This window comes from Phocoena sinus, chromosome 14, assembly GCF_008692025.1.
Source record: "Phocoena sinus isolate mPhoSin1 chromosome 14, mPhoSin1.pri, whole genome shotgun sequence".
Classification (NCBI taxonomy): Eukaryota; Metazoa; Chordata; class Mammalia; order Artiodactyla; family Phocoenidae; genus Phocoena; species Phocoena sinus.
This window is the reverse complement of record NC_045776.1, coordinates 82,196,171-82,221,698: the sequence shown is the minus strand read 5'-3', so window position 1 is coordinate 82,221,698 and position 25,528 is coordinate 82,196,171. Positions and strand designations below refer to the sequence as shown.

Here is a 25,528-nt window from a genome sequence, read left to right as displayed (position 1 = left end):
TTGTTAAAAAAATACTTTAAAAAATCTGCATATTAGCTATGTGTCTCTTTTACTTTATGAGCTATCTGTGCCCTCTGTCTTCTAAAAAGCTTTTTATTTTGAAATAATTATACACTCACAGGAAGTAAAAAAAAATAGTACAAAGTGTCCCATGGACCCTTTGCCCAGCCTTCCCCGGTGGTGGCACCTTCTCTAGATGTAGCACAACTTCAAAACCAGGAAACCAGCTTTGGGAACGTTGTTACTTAGACGACAGCTCTTATTCAGTTTTCACCATCCGTTGAAGTGTCAGTTGTTTTTTTCTTGCTATTTTATATTGGTAATACTATAATATTAATGATATTAACGCTTTGTGATATTTCTGCCAATGTTTCCCCTAGGTTTTGGTTTTTACTTCTTTTTATAGCATGTCTTTGAATAAGTAGGTTATATTTTTGTGTAGTCATATCTACTGGTCTTTAGAATTTCTTTTATTGCTTCCCTGCCTGCCCACCCACCCTATCCAGAGATTTACTTTTCATTTTAATCTCTTTTTTAGCCTTTTTAGTCTTATCTGATTTTTAAATAAATTATATACTCACATTGAAAGAAAATTCAAACAACACAGAACAGTACAAAGAACAAAAGCAAAGTCACCTGCAATTCCACCACCTAGAGATCACTATTGTTTAAATTTTGGTGATAACATTGTGTAGTGAAGAAATAACCTTATTCAAAGAGAAGTCTAGCCCTTGCCCTCATCTCCTGAGGGGTAACCTCTAGGCCGCTGGAATGTCCTGCCCAACAGGAGTATCTGCGTTTGCCTGGGGCTTTGGCCACAGGACAACCTCACTATGTAATTACAATGGGGGCTCTGGAGCAGGGGGTGTCAGTTCCAATCTCCAGAGGAACCCATGACTAAAGGTATCAGCCATCTCTGGAGGGTCTGGAGACTAGAGGCCAGCCACACAGACAGTGATCCGGCCCCCACAGAAACTCTGAAGACCAAAGACTCAGGTGAGCTTCCCTGGTTGACAGCATCACACATCGTGGCTGGAGGGAGGTAACACCATCCACTGGGAGAGGACAACCAGATGCACCACATTTGGACCCCTCTTGGACTCTGCCCTATGCATGGCTTCCCTTGGCTGATTTAATCTGAATCTTGTCCCTGAGATAAACTGTAAGCATGAGCATAACAGTGTTCAGTGAGTTCTGTGAGTCCTTCTAGCAATTACAGAACCTGAGGATGGTTTTGGGAACTTGCAATTGGTGTTAGAAGTGAGCGAAGTCTTGGGAAATTCCCCGGCAGTCCAGTGGTTAGGACTCCACGCTTTCATGCCGTGGGCCCAGGTTCAATCCCAGGTCGGGGAACTAAGATCCCACGAGCTGTGACACATGGCCAAAAAAAAAAAGGGAGTTGTGGACTACTCTCTGCCACTTTGCAGTTGGCCCTAAATCCTTACAATATATATTTATTAGATTATGTATATATGTGTATATTTATTCAGATTAAAACATATGAAAAAAGTATTTAACTATATGGAATTATTTTGTTTTATAATTCACTTACAGGTCATGGACATCTTATTATAGTTATATACAGCTTTTATTGGTTACAAAATATTCCATTATATACATTTGTCACAATCTACTTAACCACTTTTCAATAAATAGGATTCGTTTATATTAATGGACATACATTGTTTCTGTTTTTCACTATTATAAACATACTGCTTCGATGACCATACTGCTACTTACATTTTTGTGCAACTGCACGACTGTTTCTGTGAGATAAATTCCTAGAAATTGGAAAGCTGAATCAGAAGGTATTTGTACATTTATAATTTTGTAATAGTCAAAGAATTTTTCAAGGTTTATACTAATTTACACTCCTAATAGCAGTGAATAGTACCTACTTCCCCAAACAATTACTCAAATTAGTTATTTAAAGATTTTTTTTTTTGATGTGGACCATTTTTAAAGTCTTTATTGAATTTGTTACAATATTGCTTCTGTTTTATGTTTTGGTTTTTTGGTCCTGAGGCATGTGGGATCTCAGCTCCCTGACCAGAGATCCAACCCGCATCCCTTGCATTGGAAGGCAAAGTCTCAACCACTGAACCACCAGGGAAGTCCCAGTGTCTGCTAATCTTACAAACAAAAATTTAGATCACTAATTTTTAGTTCCCACTTATTAGTATTTTTTATGTTTATTGGCCATTGGATTTTTTAATGTTAACTGTCTGCATGTCTTCTGCTCGATTTCTGTTGTTTGAAAGCTCTTAATTTGGTGGAAATGTCTGCCACACACATGGCAGAGTTAATGTGTCCGTCTTGACTATTTATCTTTGCCTCGACTATTTCTGATATGCTTTGTTTTGCTTTTTTCCTCTACTTAGCTTTTTAATGTATGGTGAGTTTTTGTTGTTATTGTTTTAGTTGACATTGTTCATTAATGCAATCAAAATTTTAAAGTCCTTTCTTTTATGTTTCTACCTTTTGTGTCATAATTAAAAGGGCTTTTCCATCCCAAGACTGTGAAAACACTTATCTATGTTTTCTTCTTGTTCTTTCATAGCTTCACCTTTTACATCCTTTGCTCCATCTGAAAGTTGTTTTGGTTTCATGAAGATACTGGGATCCTGCTTCAGTCAATGGTTCCTACCTATTTATTCACTCAGTAATTCATCCTTCCCCTGTTAGACTAAAAAATCATCGCCATCATACACCACATTCTCATATATAATACCTGGGACCACTTCTGAGCACCCCAGTTCTTTTGGTGCTTTGTGCCTATGTTTTAAATGGTTTTACTTTTTACATTTAACTCTGACTCATCTGGGGGAAAAATCAATTTAGCTCTTTATACAGCTCACCAAAATAAATTCCGAAAGGCTATCTGATTATCTCATCTTCCCTCACTAATTTATGACACTTCCATTAACATATATTAAATTATAATATACACTAGGGTCTGTTCTGGGGCCTCATATCACTGATTCGTGTCGAATCCTGTCTCAGTATTACAGTGATTTAATAACTATAAATCTGTGATACACTTTACTACCTAGGTAGCGTTAGTCCCCAGTATTTAAAAAAAAATTTTATTTATTTATTTTGGCTGCCCCGGCTCTTAGTTGCAGCATACAGACTTCTTAGTTGAGGCATGAGGACTTCTTAGTTGTGGCATGTGGACTTCTTAGCTGTGGCATGTGAACTCTTAGTTGTGGCATGCATGTGGGATCTAGTTCCCTGACCAGGGATCGAACCCAGGCCCCCTGCACTGGGAGCGTGGAGTCTTACGCACTGGGCCACCAGGGAAGTCCCTGGCCCCATCATTTTTTTTTTTTTTTTTTGCGGTATGCGGGCCTCTCACTGTTGTGGCCTCTCCCGTCGCGGAGCACAGGCTCCGGACGGCAGGCTCAGCGGCCATGGCTCACGGGCCCAGCCGCTCCACGGCACATGGGATCCTCCCGGACCGGGGCACGAACCCGTGTCCCCTGCATTGGCAGGCGGACTCTCAACCACTGCACCACCAGGGAAGCCCCCCATCATTTTTTAAAACAAATTTTAGAATCTTTGCCTATTTATTCCTCCATGTTCCAACTTTACAATCATGTTGTCAAATCTCAAAAGAAAACTATTCTGGCATTTTGATTGGAGTTGCACTTAACAAATACACTACACAGTGTGTGTCCACCACTGACCATTCCAGCTGGGTCATCTCCATCCTAGACTGGCCTATGTTTCTCTACTTATTCGAACAACTTAACCTATTTAAAAATAGGTTTTTTTAAAAACCTGAAGCTGTCTTCTGTAATTTTCTTCATAAACGTCCTTCGCATTTCTAATCATAATACGCAGAATAATGTCAAAAGAAAGTTTAAAAAGTGAAGCCAGCAAAACAAAACAAAATCACATAGTTACACACCCAAACACAAGCACTATTCGCACTTTATTGTATTCAGCACAGCACCTGCAGCTGATATGGTAACTGCCACCCTCACCCGGATCAAAGTGGCCAACCCACAGATATAAGTGAGAGGTTTCTATTATATTCAGTACCAGGAATAACCAACTACCTGCAAAGAATACAGCCTTTCCCTAGCACTTTCATCCACGTACAGGAAAAGGTAATTAATAGGTTCAAGTATTCACCAAGGTTAAGATTTTTATGTAAAGAGTGGAAGAACTCCACCCCATCTCAGACACCTGGTGTAAAGAGGAAGTAAATTAACAGAGGTCTCCGGCCAGAGTACACACCTGGAGTCAAGAAACTGGCTGCCAGAGATATAACAGAAATAGATCACGCTTGCAAATGTTTCTGAGTTCCTAGGAAGACTGGCAAGAAACAACTTTGTTAGTATCACCATTATTAGCCATTTTTGAGGCACCGCCAGCTACATAACCTACTTAAAAGGCAGAGAAATCTGAAGCTGTCTGATGCATTTCAAAGGATAAGGTAACATCCTCCGGGTAGCCAAGACCTATAAATAGGCTTTAAAAAGCATTGGGTCCTTTTTTAAAAGTCAACGTTGGCTATTAAAAAAAACCCATGGAATCTGTTCTTTATTGAATTTGAAACTTCAAACCTTTGACAATAACCTTGACAACGTAACTAGGATCACAGTGACATTACGGGTAAATTAACTGAAGTTGCTCTGGGTACACCTAACAAATCTAACCTTTCTGGGGCCAGAAGCTGAAGCCAATCGTTAATTCTCTGTAGTACCTACCATAATGCCCTGTGTAAAACAGTGCTTAACACCAGAAACGGGTTGATGGTAAGAACTGGAATGTTTTCAGGCTGCACATGGGCTATACACAGCATGAATACCGTAGCCAGAGTAATCTGGCTCAAATACCACTTTCTTCGTGACACTACCCTGATTCATCCACCCAAATCTGTTATCTAGGACTGTCCTAGGTGCAGAGCAGTGAACAAAACCAAGTCCCTAGCCTCGTGGAGCTTATATGCTCCGGAGAATGACAGACAGGCAGGCGACCACAGGCCTGCGGTGTTCGGAGGTCCTCAGTGGTATGGGGCAAAAGCTAGGGGATGGGGAGCCGGGAGGCAGGGTGTAAACGGGTCCCCGCCAAACTCCGCCAGGCTTCCTCTTTGGGCTCCTCCCCTCCTGCCTCTCCGCCCCCCCCCCCGCCCCACCCACCCAGGAGGCCAGAATGACCTGGACAACCCGTATCTGTTCATCTCTCTCCCCCACTGAGACTCCTTCAGGGGTTGCCCTGCTTGTTAGAGAGAAGAGAATCCCTGCGTATTCATCCCGGTAGAGCCCCGCAGCTGCACGTGTCTGGGTTAAACAAGAACCTCATTCACCTTCCCTGTCTCCCTCCTGGATGGTTCTCAAGGTAAATGAGTTAGTTGGCTACGACCTCTCACAACACCCTGTACCTACCACAGTCTGCGACTGCCTGTGTGTGTGTCTGCTGACGGTGTGTCTCCACAACCGACTGCATTTTCCATGGGGGGGGGGTAACAACTCCGTCTGTTTTGCTCACCAGTACCTCCCCCCCCGAGCCCAGCAAAACGCCACCGCACAGTCGGTGCTGAGGGAACTCCACAGCGAAAACCCTCTTCCCTCGGGCCCCGCCCCCCCCAGCCCCACTCCAGCCCCTGGCCCGGCCCACACCTCCCAACCCTTCCAGGACCCTTCCAGCGGCCCTCCCCCGTCAGCCCTTGCCCCTGCCAGCCCCGCCCCGTCAGCTCCTCCCCTGTGTGTCCCTGCCCCGGCACTCCCTCCCATTTGTCCCTGCCCCGTCAGTCCCTCCCCCTGTCAGTCCCTCCCCGCCGTCAGCCCCTGCCCCTGACAGCCCCTCCCCATCAGCCCCTCCCCTGTGTGTCCCTGCCCCGGCACTCCCTCCCATTTGTCCCTGCCCCGTCAGTCCCTCCCCCCGTCAGCCCCTGCCCCTGCCAGCCCCTCCCCATCAGCCCCTCCCCTGTGTGTCCCTGCCCCGTCAGTCCTCCGCCACCCCCCGACAGTCCCTCCCCCCGTCAGTACCGCCCCCTGACAGTCCCTTCCCCTCTCAGCCCCGCCCCCCGTCATGCACACTAAAATTCTCCTTGGCCTGAACTCCAGACTCTCACATGGATGTGTTATTGTCCGTTTGTTCTCGGTTTATCTTTCCCCCACATTCCACCTCCCTTCTCTTCCCCCCAACATTCAAAATCAGACCACAGGGCTTTGTAAATTAACCGATTGTTACTTTTTCCAGGCTTGCTTCATTTTAGAGAAGACACCTAGATGAAAATGAAGGGTCTTAATAGAAACTGAACAAGACAAAACCAGGTGGCAGGCCCCAGCGCTGCAGCCCCAGTTCCGACGCTGAATAGCAATGTGACGCCATCTCTGCTCCACAAGTCATTTCTTCGCCCTGGCCTCAGTTTCCCATTTTTAGATGAGAGAGAACTGAATTAGCTTACTCCAACTTCCTTTCCAGTTCACAGGGTCTAGAACTGTACCCCTCCCCAGAAAGGGAGAGGCTGGCCCTAAAGAATACACTTGAGAGGCACCCATAGTAGAGGGGTGTTAGGGTAACACCAGCTACCATTAAGCAGAAGAGGGACTAGAAAGGTCTGCAACACCCCACCACAACCACAGACTTCTGGCTTATCTCTGAGGAGGGGGACTTTAAAAAGCAATACAAACAAATAAAAAACTCTGCACAGCCCTCTTCCCCTAATAGACGTTCCAAAATAAATCTGTTCTACCTCTGCCAGCTAAAGAGAATTTCCCTTCCGTCTGCTGCTGAGAACCAGTTGTCACCCTAAATCTCTCCCTCTTCTCATCCTTCTCCCATGCTGCTTTTTAATCAACCTGCTAACCTTCCAACCTTTGCGGATGAGGAGAGCTGGAGACAAACCCACTAAATCGAAGGCAAGCTAGATGATCTCATCAGACTGGTCTCGGCTTCAGTAACGCTGTATATCTCCACACCGACCCAGATGAGATGAACATCCCTCTGCTGACACCGTCTCCTGAGACATACGTAAATATTACGTCTTTATCACATTCAAAATACCTACATTTTTCCTTTTTGATATACTTATTTTCACTATGCCCTTTCTGTCAGAAGCAACAACTTGTTACTCATAAAACCAAACTTAAAAACAGCGGTGAAAGATAAAAAGAAGTTTTGACTTATTATCATATCCCAGTTTTAACCTCAGACCTTTATATGTTATGAACCCAGCCACATAGTTATTTCCCATCTTAACTGCTGTTGCAAATGCTTAAAAAGAAAAGAGGGCTTCCCTGGTGGCGCAGTGGTTGAGAGTCCGCCTGCCGATGCAGGGGACACGGGTTCGTGCCCCGGTCCGGGAAGATCCCACATGCCGCGGAGTGGCTAGGCCCGTGAGCCATGGCCGCTGGGCCTGCGTGTCCGGAGCCTGTGCTCCGCAACGGGAGAGGCCACAACATTGAGAGGCCCGCGTAACGCAAAAAAAAAAAAAAAAAAAAAAAAAAAGAAAAGAAAAGTGTGTTTTTTATGGCTCCATGAGAGGGCAGACACACCTTTAGTTACTACAGTGCTATAAAAATCAAGGTCAGGGTAACTTATCTCTCATTTCCCTGTTTCAAGGCCTCCTGGGAAAACAGACAAAAATAAAATGAGAACATTTAAGGCAAAATAATTCGACAAACTACAGAGCAGGGGAAAAAGTCAACTCAAAAAGTGATGAACATTTTATTTTCTCAAAATTGAAGTCCCTGATATGCTGAGTTATTCCCTCCACATTCACACACAAAATCAACAAATGGGCCAGGTGGGAGCTTGTGCGATAACGACAGACTGAACCAAATGGCAAAGAGATTTTGTGCTTCTTATTCCACAGATCTTTGGGGACCAGTGTACATTTTGGTAGAGGAGGAGTAGGGGGAGAGGTACTTGTGAGCAAAACCTAAAGCCAACCATTTACAAGGATTTTTAACTGCAAAGTTGCAGAGTCTTCACATTATTGCAAGGGGCAGCTACACTTTCTTGGCATAAGGAAGAAGGATAACATCTGATTCATCTGATGTCAAAATCCCAGATTTTACTGAGGAAATCTGATCCTGTCCACTGTGCTGTCCTGATGTCATAAAAATTCATCTATCAACAGAATCTCAGGCCAGGCCACCTTCACGGGTGGAAACACCACGTGCCTCCCGATTAGGGCTGACTCTGAAGTACAGTAGAAGCTTTTTACTCAGAAGGACGCTTTCCTAACCACCCTGTGACCTGCCCACCTGCCAGCCATGCCGCCTCGCACAGACATCTGGCCTTTCTGAACTTCACTTTCTTTGGGGAAAAGAAAAACAACCTATTTCACAGAGCTGTGGTAAGAATTAAACAAAGAAGGTATTTAGAATGGACTGACAGGGTCTGGAACACAGGAGGTTCTCTAAATGCATCCAGCTGACATTCCCCATGATGTTTGAAACTGTTCTGACTCTGGGCTGTGATAAAGCACAATTAAAGGCCTCTAGGCCACAGCAGCCAAGCCTCCCTCCCAGCAACTCGACTCAGGGGACAAAGAGAGAATGACTGTTAGGGGTGGGTGATGAGCAAAGGTCCTTGAGAGCCAGAGAGAACTACCATTTAGAGATTAGATACGCGGTTCTTCAATGAAAACGCAATCGAATCCCACCAGTATTGGCGGCACAGATACAACTGTCTCTCTTTTTTTATTAGCACTATTTCACTCTCCACCACAGATGAGTATCTACGTAGTAGAAAAGGCTAACAGCTCTTGAACAGGAACTGAAGCCTCCCATTCTCTGCATTCCCAGCCTCCTGAGCAAGAAAAAACACCACCGGGAACTGATCACTCACCCCTAACCGTGGCTCTCAGGCCCCCTTCACAGCAATGTCCCTTATCAAGCACCACTCAGGCAGACCAGCGAGGGGAAACCTGGGAGAGGGCTGGAGGGAGAGAGGAAAAACCCGAGAAGGAATGCTGAGGATGCAGTTCTAAACCCTGCAGGTGCCCCAGGAGAAAGTGGACAGGTCTGTGGGTTTATATTTTAGGTTGTGTCGCTGAAGGGTAAGCCTCTTTCAGTTCAAAGCCCATAATTCTATGACTCTAGAAGAATAAAGAATAATGAAAGGTACCAAGTGAGAAACGATTACCCTAGAATGATGAGAAGGCAGCTAGAAGGCAGCTGGAACATTTAAAAAGGGAAAGGCCAGAGTTTTCATTCCTCAGCTCTTTATAAGGTACAGAGAAATACATCTCTCAAAAAAAGCCTGCAGGGCTTCCCTGGTGGCGCAGTGGTTGAGAGTCCGCCTGCCGATGCAGGGGACGAGGGTCCGTGCCCCGGTCCAGGAGGATCCCACATGCCGCAGAGCGGCTGGGCCAGTGAACCATGGCCGCTGAGCCTGCGTGTCCGGAGCCTGTGCTCTGCAACGGGAGAGGCCACAACAGTGAGGCCCACGTACCGAAAAAAAAAAAAAAGCCTGCAACGCCACTTGCTTTCACACCCAGGAAGCAAACGCATCCATAACTGTACGGGAGAAATCACCTGCAGGCCAGGAAGTGAAACCTCCCAGCAACATTTGTCAAGAGCCTGCGATGTGTCAGGCTCTGTGTGGAGGACTCGGCAACAAAGCTAGTCCCGGGCTCTTAATCCTTGGACCTTACAAGCTAATGGGAAAGACAGAAATGTCATCCTTCGAGGGAGCGAAGGCATGTGTGCAGTGTATGGAAACACAGGGCAGGGTACTCGATGGCGGGTCCAGGACAGCTTCCTCAAGTAGGATGCCTGAGCCGAGTCTCCAGGATGGGCAGGAGTTAATCAGGGAAAGGGAATGGAGAGAAAAGGCGTTTCAAGCAGGAGGAATAAAGAGGGTCTTTTCTCAAAGTATCAGCAGTTTTGACTTCTGGTCCCCTCCCTCCTCCATCCCTAGCTTTGATGAGAGGAGCTAAGATAAGAGCATGGGTTGTTTGGAGCCTTAAGGACCAAAGTCTCAATCTCACTGTTGCCTCCCCTTTGCCAGCGGGCTGTGATCAGCTACAGCAATTATGTTCTTGGAAAAATAAGAGACAGCTATGGAAAGTCAGTGCGTCCATACCTCACATTTGGGTTAAGTGCAATTTTCTGAATCTGTAGTCCAAAAAGATGATAGACAAGGAGGAAGAGCTAGCTTCTCATACCAGTTATTTAAATAAAGCAGAACGAGAAAGTGTGGGGGAGAGAGAGAGAGGAAGGAAAAACGGGGAAAGTAGGGTTTAGGAAAGGGACGTTTGGAAAGAAATCTCTTGTACTATTGGGCGTTTAAATATATAAAAGTGAAAAATCTCTTCTAAATCAAAAAAATCAAGAAGCAAAGTTAGAAGATCAGTGCCAAACTGAGACAAAGACTGTGAAACAAAGTTACTGCGTAAGGAGTTCTACGCAATCAGTTAAGCTCCCCAAATTCCTAGTCATTGCATGGAGAAAAACATACCTTTACAATGAAGAGATCTGGCAGTTACCTGCAACCAAATGATCAGATTTGGTATCACTAATAGTGGGACACCCTGACACTGTACCTTCGACGTGACTATCTGTGAAGCACACTCAACAAAAATGTTGAACCTAAATGTAATCAAGCCTTCGGGGCCTACCATGTGCTTTACAGGAAATACAGGACCCAGAGGAACACGTCAAACAAAACAAAAAACAAATACGGAATGTAGGACGTTTTTCAAGACAACTGGACTGGTCACTTCCAAAAGTCGATGCCAACAGGGAAAAGGTAGAATGATTTTTCTATGTTAATAGAGACTAAAGAGATGAAAACCAAATGCATAGTATAAGCCTTGACTGAATCCTGATTCAGAAAAACCAGTTACAAAAGACATTTTGACTGGAGAAATTTTAATATAGACTGCATGTTATATAAATTAATATTTTTTGGCATGAAATGACATAATGGTTATGAAATGAGGAATAAAATGTCATGATGTCTCCAACTTCTTCTCCTGAGCCATTTGAAAGTAAGAAGACGTATACATAGAGCAAGTACGGCAAAAGCTAGCAAATGTGGGCTGCGTAGGTGGTGGTTAGAAAGGTGACGGCTGCACCTTTATTTCAACTTTTCTGTTAGAAGCTTTTTCTAATAAAAAGTTGAAAAAAAATGGAAAAGGAAAGACCCACATCCCAACTAAAAAAAGAAAGAGCAAATTGGAAGAACTAAAAGGAAATTCACAAATATAAAATAAATGGTCATATTCAGGGAACAAAAAACACACTAGAGATCAAAGAAATGCAAATTAAAACACCAGAGAAAGGGCTTCCCTGGTGGCACAGTGGTTGAGAGTCCGCCTGCCAATGCAGGGGACACAGGTTCGTGCCTCGGTCCGTGAAGATCCCACATGCCGCAGAGCGGCTGGGCCCGTGAGCCATGGCCGCTGAGCCTGCGCGTCCAGAGCCTGTGCTCTGCAACAGGAGAGGCCATAACAGTGAGAGGCCTGCATACCACAATTTGGCCTATCAGATTAACAGAGTTTTGAACGCACAGTAATAATGGTACACAAAATTTTTGTAAAGGTACAGCTATTTTGAAAAAGGATTTTTTAAAATTTATTTATTTAATTTATTTATTTTTGGCTGCATTGGGTCTTTGTTGCTGCGCGTGGGCTTTCTCTAGTTGCGGTGAGCCGGGGCTTCTCTTGTTGCAGAGCACAGGCTCTAGGAGCCCGGGCTTCAGTAGTTGTGATTCGTGGGCTCTAGAGCGCAGGCTCAGTAGTTGTGGCGCACGGGCTTAGCTGCTCCGTGGCACGTGGGATCTTCCCAGACCGGGGATCAAACCCATGTCCCCCGCATTGGCAGGCGGATTCTTAACCACTGCGCCACCAGGGAAGTCCCAAGGTACAGCCATTTTGGAAAACAGTTTGGCAGTTTCTTATGAAGTTAAACATACACTTACATATGACCCAGCATTTACCCAAGAGAAATAAAAATATACGTCCACACCAAGGCTGGTACAGAAACACTCAAATCCATGCAATAATACTGATACAAGTAGCATCACAGATGAGTCTTAAAAATATGCTGAACAAAAGAAGTCAGACAAAAAGTGTGTATACTGTATGATTCCATTTACACAAAACACAGGACAAATCAAATCTATAGTGAGAGACAGATGGGGAGGAATACCTGGAAAGGGTCTGGGGGAACCTTCTGGAGTGATGGAAATGTCCTGTATCTGGACTGCAGTGATTACACATGTGAATACATTTGTCAAAATTATATAACTATGCATTTAAAAGGGTGAATTTTATTGTTTACATATTAAACCTCAATAGAGCTGATTTAAAATTTAAAATTACAGCAATGACAACCCAGAGCTGGGGAGAATGTGGGGGAATGGGCTCTTGTACACTGCTAGTGGGAATATTAGTTGGTAAACCTTTTCTTTTTAGGGAGTAACAGCTTTATTGGGACATAATTCACAAACAATTCACTCATTTAAAGCATACAATTCAATCGTTTTTAGTGTACTCACAGAAGTTGTGCAACTATCACCACAATCAAATTTAGAACATCTTCACCACCTCAAAAGAATATGCTGTACCCCTTAGTCATCAGCTCCCAAACCTAAGCAACTACTAATCCGCTTGCTTTTTTTTTTTTTAAGTATTTACTTATTTTATTTAGCTTTTTGGCTGCATTGGGTCTTCGTTGCGGCACACATGCTTCTCTCTAGTTGTGGCGTGTGGGTTTTCTCTCTCTAGTTGTGGCGTGAGGGCTCCAGGGCATATGGGGTCTGTAGTTTGCGGCACGCAGGCTCTAGTTGTGGCGCGCGAGCTGAGTAGTTGCTTAGCTGCCCCACGGCATGTGGGATCTTAGTTCCCCGACCAGGGATCGAACCCGCATCCCCTGCATTGGAAGGTGGATTCTTTACCACTGGACCACCAGGGAAGTCCCCCACTTCCTGTTTCTCTATATGTGCCCATTCTGCACAGTTCATATAATTGGAATCACATAATGTGTGTTTTTTTGTGACTGGCTTCTTCCACTTAGCATGTTTTCAAGGTTCATCCATGTTAGAGCAAGTGCTTCATTCCATTTCATGGCTAATATTCCATTGTATGGATATATCACATTCTGTTGATTTATTCATTAGCTGGTGGGCATTTTAACTGTTTCCACCTTTCGGTTATGACGAATAATGCTACTAAGAACATTTGTGTACAAGTTTTTATATGGACATATGCTGTCATTTCTCTCAGGTACATACCTAGGAGTGAAACTGTTGGGGCAAATGGCACCTCTATGTTCAATTTTTTTTTAATTTTTGGCCACAGGGCATGTGGGATCTTAGTTCCCCAACCAGGGACTGAACCCACACCCCCTGCAGTGGAAGCGCGAAGTCCTAACCACTGGACCGCCAGGGAAGTCCCTATGTTCAATTCTTTAGGAACTACTAGGCTGTTTTCCACAGAGGCTGCACTGTTCTACATTCCCACCAGCAGTGTAGGAAGATTCCAATCTCTCCACACCCTTGCCAACATTTATCACAACCTAGTGGGTGTAAAGCAGTATCTCAGTGTGTGGTGGGGGAGGTTTTTTTGTAAAGATTTTTTTTGATGTGGACCATTTTTTAAAGTCTTTATTGAATTTGTTACAATACTGTTTCTGCTTTATGTTTTGGTGTTATGGCCGCAAGGCATATGGGATCCTAGCTCCCCGACGAGGGACTGAACCTGCACTCCCTGCATTGGAAGGCGCAGTCTTAACCACTGGACCGCCAGGGTTCTCTGATGATTAACAGTGTTGAACATCTTTTCATGTGTTTATTGGTCCTCTGTATATCTTTGGAGAAATATCTATTCAAGTTCTTTGCCTGCTTTTAATTGGGCTGTTTTGTCTTTTTATTTTTGAGTTGTAGCGTTCTTTTTTTTTTTTTTTTTTTTTTTTTTTTTTTTTGCGGTACGCGGGCCTCTCACTGTGTGGCCTCTCCCGTTGCGGAGCACAGGCTCCAGACGCGCAGGCCCAGCGGCCATGGCTCACAGGCCCAGCCGCTCCGCGGCATGTGGGATCTTCCCGCACCGGGGCACGAACCCGTGTCCCCTGCATCGGCAGGCAGACTCTCAACCACTGCGACACCAGGGGAAGCCCTGTAGTGTTCTTTATATACTCTAGATACACATCCCTTATTAGATGTATGATTTGCAAATACTTTCTCCCATTCTGAAGGTTTTCTTTTCCAACTGGTACAACTTCTGAAAACCAGTCTGGCAACATATATCAAAGATTTCAGTGTGAATGCTCTTTGATCTTACAGTTTTACTTTTAAGAGTTTATCTTAAGAAAATAGTTAAGTAGAATGAGAAAAGCTATAAACAAGAACATTCATCAAAGTACTTCTTTTTTTTTTTTTTTTTTTTTTTTCCTTTTTTTTTTTTTTGGGGTACGCGGGCCTCTCACTGTTGTGGCCTCTCCCGTTACGGAGCACAGGCTCCGGATGCGCAGGCTCAGCGGCCATGGCTCACGGGCCCAGCCGCTCTGCGGCATGTGGGATCTTCCTGGACCGGGGCACGAACCCACGTCCCCTGCATTGGCAGGCCGACTCTCAACCACTGCGCCACCAGGGAAGCCCCAAAGTACTTCTTAAACTGAATCTCAACCCTTACCTCACACCATATGCAAAAATTAACTCAAAATGGAGCATAGTCCTAAATGTAAGAGCTAAAACTATAAAACTTCTTGAAGAAAACATAGGAAAAAATCTTAGAGGCCCTGCGTTTGGCAAGATTTATTAAATAGGACACAAAAAGCATGAACCATTTAAAAAAACATGCATTGGACTTCATCAAAATTAAAAACTTTTGCTCTTCAAAAAACAACTGAAAATGATGGTACAGGTCTATTTTTACCTATACAGGCACAGAAAAAAGTAAAAAGGGCACAGTGACAAAATAAAGTAAATAAATCCAAGAAGAACGTTTCAGAGGATGCTGCTCTTTTCTTTCTATCTTTCTGAAATGTCTGAATTCTCCATCTGACAACGAGCATGCATTTCTATATAATAAGGAGAAGAGCTGGAGAGGACCCGCCATAAAACTATTTCCATTTTGAAAAGGCGAAAAAGTGATTTTCCTTCTGATAATAGAAAGTAATATTTAATTAGCCAGGGGACATAGTTTACCATTGTGATTTGGAGTTAACATTTCAGAAATAAGAATAAACTGTAATTTTCTTAAGAGCTTAATATTCTTAAGATTTGCAGATAATTTCTTTCATACAAACAAGTTAGCCTGGTCAATAAATTTCAGTGATGTAACTGGATAATAATGGCTTAAAATTACACTGTAAAAGAAGTTTATATGTATAGCATTATCTCGCAACTATCTGGAGCTTAATTTAGTTATACCAAAGTAAGTAAAAATAATTCAAGATAGATAGTAAAGGTCTGTGCAATTGACTCAGAGAGTCTCTAAACTCTCACTAAGTTAATTACTCTCATTTTACACTCAATTTAACAAGTTATGCAAACCAACAGAAAATGAGAGGCACGAGACAAAACCGGAGAGTAAATGGCAAACTCACTGCAGAACAAGTGGCAGCCAACAGACTGGAGGAGACGATCATTAAAGATTTGAAAACTCAACTCACAAGAGAGGCTGAGATGGTTGAGTAGAGAAGTAAACATACCCGATCAGTGCAACTTCATCAAGAAGTCACTATGGTACTAATACTACAATAAGTAACATTCAGAAATAGATTCCTAAATAATCAAATGTTATATTAGACTCAGTATGTTCAAGAAAGCAGTGAAGATTATTACGTATTTGAGAGGGATTTCCATTTCCCATTAAGAACGGTTAATTTTATAAAAGAGATGATTAATGAAATAAACAACAGTGATCTGGAAAACTGGCTTATATCAAAGGAAGCTCTAGTCCTTAAGAGAAGGGCAAATAAATGAGTCATTTTTGCAAATATATTTTAATAGCTATCCACCCAACTTTAATACCACAAAACTCAAAGGACTGAACTAAAGAAGTAATTTAGCTCCACTGATAGATTCTTCTGTGCTCCCCAAAGTACACCATGTAGGTGGTTTCCAATCTCTGAGGAAGAACTAACGCTGTGGACAAGGTCATTTTACATCAACCCCCTCCCGTCCGTCTGGCTCTGTCCTCCTCGTAGAATCTCCTTGCCTTTGCATCTCCGTCTCTGAGAAAAATCACTTTAACTTGCCAGTCTGGGGCCAGGGTCATTAAAAAAAATGGTTTCTCATACTCTGCATTTCTCCTAAGTTCTTCAAATGTCATATTGTGACCACACTGCATTCGGAGAGCTATCAATTCAGATGCAGGAAAATGAAGTTCCTGACTCTGGAAGCAAATGGAGGAGGCTCAGTCTTTCCTATGTGAGCTCCTCCACTGCAATGCAAGTTCCTGTTGTCCTCACCCAAGAGGCTGGGATTTCCACAAACACAGCTGGATCTGACTAATCTGACCACACAAACACGAAACTGAACGAGGGGCAGAGGTAAGACAACGCAACCTAATCAGCATCAGAAAGAACCAAAACACTGAGTGTCTGTCCCAGGCTCAAGCGACTGTGTCTGGGAGTCCAGCCAGAGGAATGATTCGCTCTTTGGATTAACTCCGCAGCTTGAGCTATCATACATGACAGGGACAGACGGCAGGCTAACAGGTCGGCAGGGAGGTCAGCTGGGCAGCAGCACAGCAGGCAGGGAGCCTGGCCGGGACAGGTGAGCGCCAAGGGAGGTTGAGGCCATGAGCAGGCAGCCTGATTCCTAAAAGCTCCACTCCTCCAAGAGGCCACGATGGCTGCGACCCAGCTGGGGTCCAGGAGTGGCCTGGGATGTCCGCTGACCAGGAGAAGACTGTCTGCTCTGGATGGTTAACTGATCCACTGCTGAGCAGAGAGGGCAAAGGAGAGCAGTTTCTCCCCTCCGGATCGGGCAGTCCTCCTTCCACCTCCCGCCAGGAACGCTGCTGAGGTGGAAGAATAACAGCCGTTTCAGAGCACTGAAGCGATGGAGCCATTCAGACAGAACCAACTGGTACTTCATTCCAAACAATGATGGTTTTGTCAGAAGACTGCAACAGCCCACCAAATCCTGCACTCCTCTCCTCACTTCTACCCCTGACTTTGAGACACCATGCTAAAAAGAGGGAAAAAAGTTACACACATAAACTTATCAACAGCGGCCAACGCATGGGACTCAACAGGGGCAAGCCAGCTGCCATTCAGTGATGACACGTCACCGGAGCTGACTGCTGTGCAGCCGTGGAGCTCCTACTCCAGGGACATGTTTGAGTCTCACGTACTGATGCATTTCCAGCAATCCCAGACAACAAAGAACACAGGGCTGAAATGTCAAGTTTTTCTACAGTGCTGCTGGGTCACTGTTCCAGTCGATCAGGGACGGCAGCACACCCAAGACCTCAACTGGAGCTACTGAGCCAAGGTGGCTGCTCCCAGCTTCACAGGAGCCTGAAAGCTGTTACCCTCTAGGATAGGAAGCAGAAGAAATTTTCTCTGCAGGGAAGAACTGAGGGATGAGAGGGACCAGAAGATTACAATATTTCTCATACCACACCCTTCCCTGCTCACTTCATCCATACTTCACCAATCAGTGGCAATCACCTCACACCCTACCACAAACACACCCATCACTCCAAGGAGCCAGCAATCGGCATAAAAACAGAGATAAGCAAACACAGTTATCGGGCAAAAAGCAGCTGGCTACATACAGGCTGAGACAGCTCAACTGTAATCAGGAGGCCCTCGGTAGGCTGCTCTCCCAGAGAAGCATCTGGAGGAGGCCGTGCCCACCACGGGTAAGTTTCCCCAGCACCACCTGCCTGCTGGCTCTCAGGTACTGTGCAAGGACATCACCAAGGACAAGCCAGGGGCTGAGCTCATAAGTGGGTTCCTTGCTTTTCTGAGAAGGCTTTTTTCCCATGGAACAAAGTCTTCTGCCAAGGTTTCTCGTGGGGGAAAAAAAATCATGAATTTCAAAGCCAGAAGGAAATAGACACTGGTCCAATAAATAGGGAACCAGCCTGGGAAAGCACTAGGAGGCTGGGGCCAGGCTCTGCTGGGGTAGGAGGGGGAGGCCACAGCAAGGGGCTCTGGGCCAGGATGTAGCCGGCGGACTCGGACGCCACAGGGGCAGCCTAACCTTGCCACTGGGCCGAGGGAGGCATAATGACCTGATCCAGCGTTTAAAATGTCACCGAAGTCCTCTTGTCTTGGCTCGGCCCCTCTACCACCACTCTGTCACCAGTGTGGGTGGTCGGATAGATGGAACCACAGAAGCCCCACCAGTGATCACGCTGACAAGTAAGGCTGCCGAAAAGCCAGAAATCAGCATCTCTGGACTCGATGCGACAGACAGTATTTAAATTGTTTTCCAGAGAGTTGAGTCAGCTTTCCCTTCCATATACCAAGTCACACCAGCGTCTGGTTTGTGACTCGCAGGAACATGCATCCACTCGACCCCCCATCTCAGGTGAGCTCGCCACAGCTGGGCAGACTCACAGCTGGAATCACTACCTTTCGTGAAGCTCAACGCTCTCCCTGCCTCTGGAAACACAAAAAGCCAAGCGATGGCATCCACCTGCTGGTGTGAGTGCGGGAGCCCTGGCCTCGGGGCGTGAACATGCAAGCTCAGCCCGGGTCCAGGCATGCTGCTGAGGGGTGCGTCACACGCCTTCCGCCGCGTCCCCTGCCCTTCTGCAGGCTGAGAATGCAGCCAGCCTTTCTCTCTGCAGCCTGAGGCACAGACAAAGGCTGCTGCTGAGCTGCATACCTGTCACCACCACCTCCACACACACCTTATCCATGCGGGCAGGAGGGTGGGACAGGCCGGGCCAGGTGCCTTTTTTCCAAAGGTTCTCAGGTAAATGGTTCTTTCTGTCAGGAAGGAGGAAGAGGCAGAGGGACATTTTCAGAGGAAGTAGGGATATGATAAGGTAAATAGAACAGGGGCTCAGAAACACAAAAATATCATGAAATGTTCTCAATGACCACCCGAGAGGGTTCCAATAAATAACAGTACATTTCACTGTGTGGACAACGAAATACTATTCAGCCACTAAAAAATACTGCAGATGAGTATTTGGGGACTTGGAAAGGTGTTTGCAGTCTATTAAACAGAAAAACAAAATACACTTACCCTGCCAAAAAAACAAAAACCCCACAAGGTCTGGAAGGATAAACACCAGGGAATTGACAATAGTTATCTGTGGGTGTTGGGATTTTTTTTTTCCTTCCCCTGGAAGGAGACCCAGAAATACAGTCAAATTCCAAAAAGTAAGGTGCTAAATAAGCTTTGAAGATTACTTCCCCAATTTCTCAGTGAGCGTGCTTAACTGCACCCCTGAGAAGTACAAATTCTATTTCAATCTGGCTTAGAAGCAAAGTCATGGCCTTTAAGAACCATAAAGCTATTTGCCAACACCTTTATAGATCAGATCAAATATAGACAGAAAATCCAAGAGCTGGAAAGGCTCAGAACGTGTGCAGGGTGGCTGCATGGGAACATGTGTGAGTGTGTGTTGGGGGGCGAGTTCAAAGCAAGCATGTCCATTCCTTTCTTAACCACCTGAAGTACACGTACACACACACGCACGCACACACACAAGTGCACACATACACACTTAACTGGGGAAGCACACACAGGTGCACATGCGCACATACACAACTGGGGAAGCACACACACAAGTGCACACACGCACATACACACTTAACTGGGGAAGCAAAGCCAGAGGCACGCAACGCAACGTCAAAAGCATAGGTTAGAAACTTTAAACAAGAGCCAAGTGAGAGGCCTCCTCAGGCTAACTTCAAGTTATAATTTTGTTTCCACTACAACCAAATCAACTGTCTGGAGTGAAGTCAAGTGATTATCCCTTTCCTCTACCCCAGAATCACCCTATGAAAACAGCCCCACCCCAGGCAGGTACGGTGGTGAAGTTAAGGGGTAACAGTCAGAAATGGAATGTAAAGCTATGAGTAACCTACCGTCCAATAACTTCACAAAATGGAGAGTCAACCCTCCACCTCCAAGTCAGGATTATTTAAAATAATCGCCCTAGTTCCTCATAACTCAGAGTAACTGTCGACCAGGAGCACGTATACCTCTGGGGTTTACCAGGAGGAGAGTCTTAGGTTTTGTATTCAGAAGATGATGGTCCTGTGATGGCATCAACTTCAACACAGCATGAAGGGACACTAAGAGTAAGAACACCTAAGAGGACTTTCCTCGCGCCAGGGCTGACCTGCGGCAAACAGCACCACACACCCCTTCATCTCTTAGGCCAAGACTCACTTCTAAACTAGATGCAACCGAGATTAAACTCACTTCCCCAGAATTCCTAATACCTGAACTCAGACATTAGGTAGAAACTGAAATGTAGAGTTCACATACAAATTCAGATTTCTTCCAATTTTCAAATATGCCAGACCGCGTACACTGAGCTCACATTCCCAAATGGCAAACGTCGCCTGGAGCTGAGTGATGGCTGCGCCCTCTAGACCAGGCACATACCCTCCAGCTCACGACAGACCCCTCCACTCCCTGCTGCCCTTCCATCAGGGAGGCCCAGTCAACTGCAGTTTATGCTTGCATGATTTTCATAATAAAGAAATGTTTCTCTGTAACCACGACTACATCAAAAGCCAGAAAATAAAAGACAGCAAATGTCCTCTCTGCCTTACCGATGACCACTTTATTTCCTGGTCGTTGTGGGCATTTGACTTTGTGACCCCTGACCCAGACAATGTTAAAAGAAAAAAAGGTCTTATCAGGATAACCTTAGGGTGATTTGCCAAGCTATGAGGTAACTTGGAGAGCCGAATTCCTGAGTCGATTTTAATCTAGGGGAAATGCCCAGGACAGGTCACCTTCCCAAACAGTCTCTCATTTACTGTACACAGAAGAGATGGAAGATAGAGAGTCATGGAATTTCTAGACACTGACATATTTAGGATCTTCAAGATCATATCGTCCAGTGCTTCCCAAGTAAGCCTCCCTGAAGATAATGCTGAAAAACTAAACTGTTTGGATTTTTTTTTAAGTAACAGCTTTACTGAGACATAATTTACACACCATGAAATTCACCTTTTAAAAGTGTTCACTGGTTTCTAGTATATTCACAATGTTGTGTAACCATCACCGTTCCCTAATTTTAGAACATTTTCATCACTCCTTCAAAATACCCCATACTTGGGCTTCCCTGGTGACACAGTGGTTAAGAATCCGCCTGCCAATGCAGGGGACATGGGTTCGAGCCCCGGTCCGGGAAGATCCCACATGCCGCGGAGCAACTAAGCCCGTGTGCACAACTACTGAAGCCCGTGCGCCTAGAGCCCGTGCTCCGCAACAAGAGAAGCCAGTGCAATGAGAAGCCCGGGCACAGCAACAAAGAGTAGCCCTCGCTTGCCACAACTAGAGAAAGCCCGCGCACAGCAACAAAGGCCCAACAAACACAGCCAAAAATAAATTCATTAATTAATTAAAAAAAAAACCCCATACCCATTAGCAGTGACCATCCACCCTTCCCTCCCACAGCAACCACTCCTCCACTTTCTGCTTTATGGGCTTGCCTAATCTGGACATTTCATACAAATGGAATCACAGCATGTGGTCCATTGTGACTAGTTTCTTTCATTCAGCAAAATGTTTCCAAGGTTCATCCATGTTGTAGCATGTGTCAGTACTTCATTCCAAAAGTTGTTTTCAATATTTTCAAACATATTTATTTGTCCATGATAAAGCCAGATGGCCACTGTTTAAATAATGTGATTTTTCTCATTTTTCTAACATTATGAACATTTTCAAACATACAGAAAAACTGAAAGAATCAGATGGTGAACGCCCATGCACCCACCACCTGAATGCTACGATTACCTCTTTGATGTATTTACTTTATCAAAATTCATCTACCCACCCAACAACCCATCTTATTTTGCTTAAGCAGTGGTTCTCAAAGTGTGATTTGGAGACCCCTGAGGGCCCCTGAGACCCCTTCTGGGTCCAGGATATCAAAACTATTTTCAAAATAATACTAAGAGGTTATTTTCCTTTTTCACTCTCATTCTCTCAAGAATGGTGAGGTTTTCCAGACATTCGATATTGCAGCAGACGAATGCAAAAGCAGATATAAGTATCCAGCTGTCTCCGAACTAAGCATTAACTAAGAGATTTGCAAATGGGTAAAACAATGTCATTCTTCTCATTATTTTTTTTGAAAATAGCTGTTCTATATAAAGATATGTTATTTATGTAAACATGGTAACTGGGGTTTATTATTTTTTTAAGTACTTTAACAAATATTTTTACTTTTTCTCAATTTTCATTTCTAATACAGTAAATATCAATATAATCCACAAACAAAAGCTCTTTGGGGTTCTCAATATTTAAGAGCACAAAGAGGTCCTGAGACCAAAAAGTTTGAAAGCCACTATTTTAAAGCATTTCAAAGATAAGATGCTGACATCAGTACACTTCGTCCCTGAGTTCAACATTTGTCAATGGTTCTTTTTGTTTTGGGTGAGATTTACACATAATAAAATGCACAAATCTTGAGTGTACCATTCAGAGAGTTCTGACAAATGTATACACAACCCCTTCATGATATAAAACGTGCCCATCATTCTAAAAGGTTCTCCCCTGCTTCTCACCAGCTAGTCCCCTCTTCAACCTCCCTCACAGGCAGGGACTGCTCTGATTTCTTTTCACCGTAGATTAGCTTTGCCTATTCTAGAACTTCATATAAATGGAATCAGTAGATAATCTTTTAGGTAAGGCTTGTGTCATTTGACGTAATGTTTCTGAGATTCATCTGTGTTTCTGCACATACCAGTAGTTTGTTCCTTTTAATTGCTGAGTACAATTTGTTTCTAAGGCTTTATCTCTCAAAAACATGAGGTCCATGGAAGAAAAATAAGATTGGTAACCATGATTCTAGTCTAACCCCTCCCTTCCCCTCTCACTTTTTTTCTTTCTTTACGGTTAAAGACACTCAGACTTGTGAGGCTAAGGGATATGCTGCCAACCAGTGGCACCACTATCCAGTGGTGTTGAATCCATCATCTTTCCGCCATTTCCTGTTCTCACCTTGTAAGGAAGTTCCTAGCTGAATCTGCAAGAGACCTTTACTACAGGAAATGGAAAAGTCAACATCCAAATAATGAAGCTACTAGGCTTCCCTCAAAAACTTGCCTGTCAATGAATGGATAAACAAAATGTAGTATATTGACACAATGGAATACTGTCCAGGAATAAAAAGGAACAAAATATGGCTATGTGTTATAAACATGGATGAACCTTGCACACATTACACCAAGTGAAAAAAGCCAGACACAAAAGACCACATACAGTATGATTCCATTTATATGAAATGTCCAGAAAAGGCACAGACAAGCAGATTATAGACACAGAAAGCAGATTAATGGTTGTCTGGGGCTAAGGTGGGAACCGGGATTAAACGTAAAAGGGCAGGAGGGATCTTAGTGGGGTGATGGAATATTCTAAAACTGGATTGTGATAATGACCGCACAACAAAAAAGTAAATCAATGAACTGCACACTTACAATGACTGCATCTTATGGTACATGAATATATCTTGATAAAGCTGTTAACAACAACAAAAACAACAACAAAAACTTGTCTGTACACGTGGAAGAAAGAGTCTTGCTCCAAGGCAGAGAATGATCCGTTTAATAATTTAAAGAACAAAGGAGGCAATGTAAAAGACCCCGCTACTCAACTGGAAAATAGTCGTTTAAAACAGCAAGCTAGGGGATTCCCTGGTGGCGCAGTGGTTGAGAGTCCGCCTGCCGATGCAGGGGATACGGGTTCGTGCCCCGGTCCGGGAAGAACCCACATGCCGCGGAGCGGCTGGGCCCGTGAGCCATGGCCGCTGAGCCTGCGCGTCCGGAGCCCGTGCTCCACAGTGGGAGAGGCCACAACAGTGAGAGGCCCGCGTACCGGAAAACAGCAAGCTAATATAATCATATACTGTTTTAAGAATTCGCTGAAAGTGTTTCATTTTATAAGTTTATTTATTTATTTTTGGCTGCGTTGGGACTTGGTTGCTGCGTGCGGGCTTTCCTCTAGTTGTGGCGAGCAGGGGCTACTCTTCGTTGTGGTGTGCGGGCTACTCTTCGTTGTGGTGTGCAGGCTTCTCATTGCGGTGGCTTCTCTTGTTGCAGAGCACCGGCTCGGCACGTGGGCTTCAGTAGTTGTGGCACTTGGGCTCAGTAGTTGTGGCACTCGGGCTTAGCAGTTGTGGCACTCGGGCTTAGCGGCTCCGCGGCATGTGGGATCTTCATGGACCAGGGCTCGAACCCGTGTCCCCTGCACTGGCAGGCGGATTCTTAACTACTGCGCCACCAGGGAAGTCCGAAAGTGTTTCATTTTAATAAATAAGAGGAATTTATAAATTCACTTCCTCTAGAAAGCATAGTATCCAGCTATCTGGGCAGGTCCCATAAGATGAGGTAGTCCATTTGCAAATGGGTCAGTTACCACCTGAGCATATGAAGGGGTTCTTTAGGTTGTTTTTTGTTGTTGTTTTGTTTTTCAATAAATTTATTTATTTTATTTATTTCTTTTTGGCTGCATTGGGTCTTCGTTGCTATGCGCGGGCTTCTCGTTGTGGTGGCTTCTCTTGTTGCGGAGCACAGGCTCTAGGCACACTGGCTTCAGTAGTTGTGGTGCGTGGGCTCAGTAGTTGTGGCGCACAGGCTTAGTTGCTCTGCAGCATGTGGCATCTCCCCAGACCAGGGCTCGAACCCATGTCCCCTGCATTGGTAGGTGGATTCCTAACTACTGAGCTACCAAGGAAGCCCTTGGTTGTTTTTTAAAAAGCCAGGATATTGGGTAAATATCTAGAAACTAGGTTAATTCTCCTACTTTCTACATAAGAAGCTGTTTTTTGTTTTGATGACTGTTTGTTCCATGGTGACAGAGCAAAAGAGGCTGCCTTCTTCCCTATGCCCACAAGCCACAGAGGGAAGAAGTGGTAACTAGCTTTCAAAATAGACCCTCCTATGCACAGAATATTCCTCAACAGTGTAACTGTGCTAACACAATCCCCACGGGGTCCCCTCTGCACTGCTGTTCCTACCAGCAGCCTGCTTCTCCCTGCTGTCCCTTTATGAGCTCTTTACTCCCTGGCCTCACTCTTCACTGTTCCTCAATCGGATTCTTTATGTTCACTTCTGAGACTCAAAAGCTATTGACAAGGAATTCAGTTTCTGGAATTATTTTTCCAGATCTTGTACGTCCTTCTGGAGCTACCACATAACCTCTTCTACACTGCCTCCTCCTAGAAGGTTTGTCTGCTGGTGCAGTTTGACCCCAAACACATTAGGAATGCTAGATCTGGAGAAGTTTCCTTGTAGGGCATTCAAGACCAGGCGGTACTCCTCTACCACAACCAGACCCAAGTGAATAAAAAATATCATTCGGGATATGATAGTATATATTTCACAGGAAAAAACAACAACAACAAAAAACTGCCATCCCAAATACAAGCTCAAAACGCCAAAACCTCCCACAGCCAACTGGC

At 44.6% G+C, this 25,528-nt stretch overlaps 1 protein-coding gene across 6 annotated transcripts in view; it reads right to left on the bottom strand.

Moving 5' to 3' along the window:
• The window catches only part of MLXIP (MLX interacting protein), a 61,426-nt gene that overhangs the window by 27,170 nt on the left and 8,728 nt on the right, over positions 1-25,528 (bottom strand). Inside the window, exon 1 of one of the 6 annotated variants that reach the window (XM_032603098.1) lies at positions 9,501-9,507. The exons of the other annotated variants lie outside the window; for them this stretch is intronic. The gene's annotated coding sequence lies outside the window, so the exon portion shown is untranslated. Of the gene's footprint in view, positions 1-9,500; positions 9,508-25,528 lie in introns of those variants that run through there. 6 annotated transcript variants of the gene reach the window in all.